The following is a 6,135-nucleotide window of genomic DNA, read 5'->3' on the forward strand; positions in this document are numbered from 1 at the left end:
TGTGACTATCAGAGTGGGTTCTCTGACATAACAAATCCTGTAAATACTAATTTAGAAGAAATCCAGGTCTGCAGTGACACTTGTCTTCCCCTCTCCTGATCCCAGACAGGAGCTTTATATAACAAAGAGGATTGTTGACTCTGCAGAAACATAATCTGTCTTTTTTTTTTTTTTTTTTAAGGATGAGATCTCTTTGCCTTTTTTCTTTTCTTTCTTTCTTTCTTTCTTTCTTTCTTTCTTTCTTTCTTTCTTTCTTTCTTTCTAAGATTTTACTTTTGAGTAATCTCTACACCCAATGTGGGGCTCAAACTCACGACCCCACGATCAAAAGTCATGTGCTCTACCAACTGAGCCAGCCAGGTGCGCTTCTTTGTCTTTTCTAAATTTTTTCAGTCTTTAGAGAGTTTTTGATAGCAGGACTCTGTTTTTGGGAGTAGATCCCATTGAGAAGCTGGTAACAGTTAATTAGGCTCCTCACAGCAAAATGAACATTTGTATCCAGCATAAAAATTTTCATACAATTCGAAGAGAGGCCCAGTGAAATCCATTTACAGATTACAGGCTAAGAAACCACATTTTATTATATTTCAATATCTGAAAGTATTTATGCATTCCTAAACTTAAACTTGAGTGAGCTTTAATTCAATGAGCACGTAATGAACATTTGCCCATTGCCTACACTTGAAGGGGGATAAAGGAGAAACATTGGACATAGCTCCTGAGTTTTAGCTAGACCAAGGGAACACCCAGAGGGTGCAGACAGGATACAGTGCAGTAGGAAGACATTGTCAGTTTATGTAGGCAGAGAGTTACCCAAAAATGTCATCTGTGGGAGGTCTAGGAACCGACCTATAATGTGGGGAGGGGAGGGCTGCAGTCCAGCAAAGTCTCTATGCACTTGCAGATCAGGATATGAAGTGTGCACATAAGAAACACAGATGAGAGAAAAAGGAAGGCGCTTGAGTCCAGGATTTCTTACATGTTCTCCTTCAGGGCTGGACTGCTCTCAGGTTCGTGAAGAACAGGCCTTGTCAGGCAGCCTGCTCCTCTGTTGGCTCAGTTAAGGCACGGGAACAGTGACCGTACCCTTTTAAAAGCACCTGAAAATGTTCTTAACTCTGTAAGGAAAATAACAACTGAGAATGAGTGAGTCTACATCATGAAAAAAACCAAGCTGTTTACTTAAATAGCACACCCAAACCCATATACATTTAGAACTAATTTATAGGTCTAGTTTCTGGCTAGTGTTGGGGTTCCTCACGAATTCCTCCTCACTAGCAGATCACAGAAGCCATCAACCAGGTGGCATGACTTATTTCTGCCCAGCTTCTGGGAGGTGCAGTTCTCCTTACTATAAATTCACCATGCAAAACACTTGCTATAAAATAAATTCTCTCCCGCCCTTCTGTGACTGGTGGGGTCTCATATAAGCCATCGTAGCTTTTAGCAGGAAAATGATTGACTGTTACCTAGAAGATTCCTTCCCTGAGGCTTTATGTCTCCTACCTCTCACTATCTACTAATTACTTTTTCCTCCTCCTTCCCATGGTAGCAGCAAGAGTTAAAAGGATTCAGCTTGCTGCCTTGCCAAAATTTTGCTCTTTAGCTATTGAATCTTCAGTACAAATGGGCTCCACCTGCAGATTAACACAGACACACCTGGCTTGGCAGAAATGAGGAAGACAGAGAGGAACTGGGAGACAAGAGCAACAACATACAATTAGAAGCTAACATAAGATAGTGCATGATGAGATGCTCAATTATGAGATAATTTTATATGAGTGGAATCACGTAGGAAGGCTTTATGATGAAGGAGATGTCAGTGTTGTTTGAAGTCTAGATGATAATCACCTAAATTGGAAGGACAGGCTGGATGTGGGAAGGAGAAGGGAGTGTGGAAGTATCATAGGTTTCCAGGAAGACAATAGGGTGCAGAGCAAAGAGCATGGGGCTTACAATCCATCATTGCACAAGTATTTCCCGGGAGTCTTTGTGCAGACACTGTTCTAGGTCTAGGTAGAGAGCAGTGAACCGAAGTACTTCCCCTCAGAGTGCATACAGGCTGGGGTGAGAGGATATGCTTTTGAACCTGGCTCTACAAATTATTATCTTGTTCATGTGGAGAAAACTATTCAACCTCTTTGGACCCGTGCTTCTTTAGCTATGCAACTGAGTTACATTAATTCCTTCACAGTTGAGTTAGGAATAGAATAAGCAGACAATGCACCTGAACCATGTAATAAGCTCTAAAATTCTATGGCAATTTTAGTCACCATTCCAATGGGTGAATGATAGGGTATATGATTTTTATCTTTTTTTGGGGGGGCATCCTGGCTTCTTAAATATAAATTCTATTTTGAAGTTTATTTATTTTGAGAGACAGAATGAGGAAGGGAGAGGCAGAGAGAAAGGGAGAGAGAGGGAGTCCCAAGCAGGCTCTGTGGTGTCAGTACAGAGCCAGATGCAGGGCTTGAACCCATGACCCATGAGATTATGACCTGAGAGCTGAAATCAAGAGTCAGTCGCTTAATCGACTGAGCTAGCCAGGCGCCCCTTAAATATAAACTCTTGAAAAAAGAGAAAGCTATCACCTAGCTGGTGAAGGCTCCAGTAAGATGCCAGCACCGAGTTCACCTGCCTCCCCTCTATTTGAAGGCTGTGTCCAGGACTAAAGCTTTAGCTCTGGGGAGGAGCAGACAGTGTGCAAAGTGAAAGGAAATGAACAGCTCAACATAGGCTGACTGCAGATGATGAACGAAACCCTGCAGAGGAGATCGCTGTTTGTACCTGGTTGTATGGGAGGTACACTGATTGGGGAAAGGTGTCCCTAGACTGTGGATTTAAGGATCCGGTGTGCTTTGAGTTCATGGATGAGGTTGAAAACAACGTATTTTTAGAAAGTTCATTAATAGAGCTATGTTTCCTGAAGTCCACAGTGGTTAGGATCAACCGCAAATACTGTATTTCTTTCTAAGAGCTTAGGCTTGAAAGCTATGGATTTCTTTTCTTTATGTTTTCAAAAATTTCTGTATGGTTTATTGGTTGTAGTGACCTAAATACCTTCATCAAGCCGCAATTAAGTCCTTGGGACTGAGCCATGTGCCTCTATGGGAGGTAATTACAAAAGCTGGATTAATTTGCCATTGAATTATTTATGTAAGCATAAATATTGCAGAGGCAATTAAACCTCAGGTATTTCTTAAGGTGCGGATAAATCAATTTACATTGTGTTCCTCCAGTTCATTTCAGAGAAAATGTTTGACAGGAAATAGAAATCTTTGTCAAAAGGCAAAAATACCTTAAGAATCCATCCCTCCATTAATTTTCTTTGCTCTCTAAACATACCCTGTGAAGTAATTTTATGTGTTATTGTAATTCTTTCCAACTGCCAGAGATAATAAGTCAAAAGACATTGAGAGTTCTCTCTTGTCAATACCAGGAAGTCAATCTTTTGTCTATTCTGGTATAATTTAGTGCAGTGAGAATCAACTGATTTCACAGATATTAACTTTATCGAATATACAAACGGAAGTGTTATAGGGAAAATAATTTCTCAGTGAACAGCAGAGATAACTTAGCAATCAGGATATGCAATCTCTTTTTGGTCTCAAAACTTAACTCAAAGCCTGGAGCGTGCCTGGAATCTACTCCCCTTCTCCCCAAAAAGCAGTGATTTATAGAAATGAAACCTGCAGGATACATATTATGCAAACGCTCTGGGGAAGTGAATCATAGCACATCCAAACTAAAATTGATGGAGCTGCAGTGAAAATAAAGTTATTAAATTTGTGGTGAAGGGGAAAATGCAAAAGGTAACACTTTAACGATATCTCGTATATAAAACCAATCAGCTATTTCTGAAGAAGTTGCTACTTGCAGCCACTGTGTCCTCTGCCCTTCTTAGCCCGTCATATACTTCCAGCCTCTGTCTTAACTTTTGGGCTTCTCTCATCATGCCAGTCAAGATTTCAGATTTATTTTACTGAAAAAAAATTTTTTTAATGTTTATTTATTTTTGAGAGACCTAGAGGGGAGGAGCAGAGAGAGAGGGAGACAGAGAATCTGAAGCAGTCTCCAGGCTCTGAGCTGTCAGACAGAGCCTGAGGCGGGGCTTGAACTCATGGACCACGAGATCATGACCTGAGCTGAAGTTGGATGCTTAACTGACTGAGCCTCAGTGCCTTGAGATTTTTAAATTTTTATCACAGTTCTAGATTCCAAGCTGCATCTTATATTCTTTTCTTATGTATCAGGCCACCAAAGCCAACTCACAGCTCTCATTCAAAACCACGCTGATTTAATCCAATTCAGGTACTATTTTCCAGAGCAGCTGAACATTTCACAAATCTCATTCATCTTCATCTAGATCTTTCCGATGGTGGACACATTGAGGTATCCTAAGTAGAGAAGTTGAAGGATTCAAGACCTTACCTGACACAAACAAATTCACATGTTCTAGCACATTAAAGTAGAAGCTGTGGGAAGGTAGGGGCTTCTCTTAGTACTGATTCAACAATGAAGATACTTTAGTGCTTTGTGTATTGTCTTGAAGAATTTATTTTAATCCAGAATTCTGTGGGAAGCCGAACACAATGTCTTTCCCCAGTCTGGTTCATCCTTTACAAAGTTGAGAGTGGCTTTGCTGAAGTACAAATCTCATTGGCATTTCTTGGCTTAACACACATTTTTGGCTTCCCACTGCTCTTGATGTAAGGCACGACATCCTTAATATGGGCTGACAAGGCCCTGCATGGTCCGTCCCTGTCTCCCTTTCCAGATTCATCTAGTTCTGTGTGCTGCTGCCATGCACCTACTTCCTTGAAAACACTGTGCTTTGTCCTGTGCCGAGCACTGCACCTCTGTGTGGATGCTTCCTGCTGCCCAAATCCACTGATTCCTACCCATTCTTCAGATCTCAGCACAAAAGTTCAGGAAGACTTCTGGGTTCTTTGCGATATGGGAGGACAGTTCTCTGTAGATTTCTTTCATTCCTCACTGGTCCAAGCTTTTTGAGCATGTTTGAACAGTAAACAGCCTTGGAAGGTAGAGATAGTGTTTCCCCTGAGAGATCTAGAAACATACCTCCCTGGAGACATCCTGGGTAGTCAAGCCTTCTTCTTCCCCTCCTTGGAGACGTTTGCTTCCCTTCCAGAGCAGTATTGATGTTTCCCTTCTTCTCTGGAGGAGATTGATTTACATTAATTTCTCTCCAGAGGGTTAAATTGGCAGGTGGACAGTCTTACCAAAAGTCAGTCTCCTAAAATTCGAGGTTCCTTTTTTGTGCTGCATCTTACTGCAGGAGCGGGTAATATCCATTCCTGATCCAGCTGCTCTGTGGAGATTGGGCAGTGAGGGGCCATGCAGAGTACTGTTGTGGCTGCTGTTTTGGTATGAGTAACACTATCTGCATCTCGGACCCAAGAGTCTTGTGTCTTCTGTCATTATAGGTTTATGAACTGCTAGGTTATCTTGTTATAAATTTGTGATCCTTCATAGTTTCTGGTAACCTACAACTGGTCAGATCGCCCTTATCACAGTACCATGAACTACTCATTTATAGCATGTATCATAACAGATTTTACATGTATTCATTATTTAATTAATTAAAGTTTCTCTCTCCCAATGGAAGAACAGCATGTTATATATATATTTTTTCTTGTTGTACATCTTGCACCTAAAACTGCCCAGCTTTCCTTAGGCACTTAAATATTGGTTGAATATGAAGAGAGAGGTTAATTTTAATTTAGAGGATGAGGAAAGTCTTCATAGAGAAGGAGACATTTGATGTGGGTGAGAATAGAGGACGTGCATGTCTGGCAGGGGGAACAGAGCAGTCAGTACTGGGGATGGAGCAGTGTGGGTCTGTATGAGCAATGGCTTGTGGCTTGGGTGTGGAGCAGTGTATGTGTGGTAATAATAAAAAGAGTCATTTTCTTGGCAAATGTTACTTTATTTCTGAATATAATGAAATGCAAGAAAATTCTGAAGGCCAGTGGAAATGAGAGGCTGAAGTGTTTGTGGAGACTTAATGTCAGCAAGGCTAAATAGAATCAAGAAGGGAAGGACTTAAATATGCTTAGGAATTAGTTTTCTTTCTTTCTTTCTTTCTTTCTTTCTTTCTTTCTTTCTTTCTTT

General features: G+C 40.9%; 1 non-coding gene across 1 annotated transcript; it reads right to left on the bottom strand.

The window, feature by feature from the left end:
• Window positions 1-289: 289 nt before the first annotated feature.
• Window positions 290-362, bottom strand: TRNAK-UUU (transfer RNA lysine (anticodon UUU)). The gene has a single exon. It is a non-coding gene; the product is annotated as a tRNA-Lys (tRNA).
• Window positions 363-6,135: the final 5,773 nt, after the last annotated feature.

The sequence above is a fragment of the Panthera uncia genome, chromosome C2 (genome assembly GCF_023721935.1).
Source record: "Panthera uncia isolate 11264 chromosome C2, Puncia_PCG_1.0, whole genome shotgun sequence".
Classification (NCBI taxonomy): Eukaryota; Metazoa; Chordata; class Mammalia; order Carnivora; family Felidae; genus Panthera; species Panthera uncia.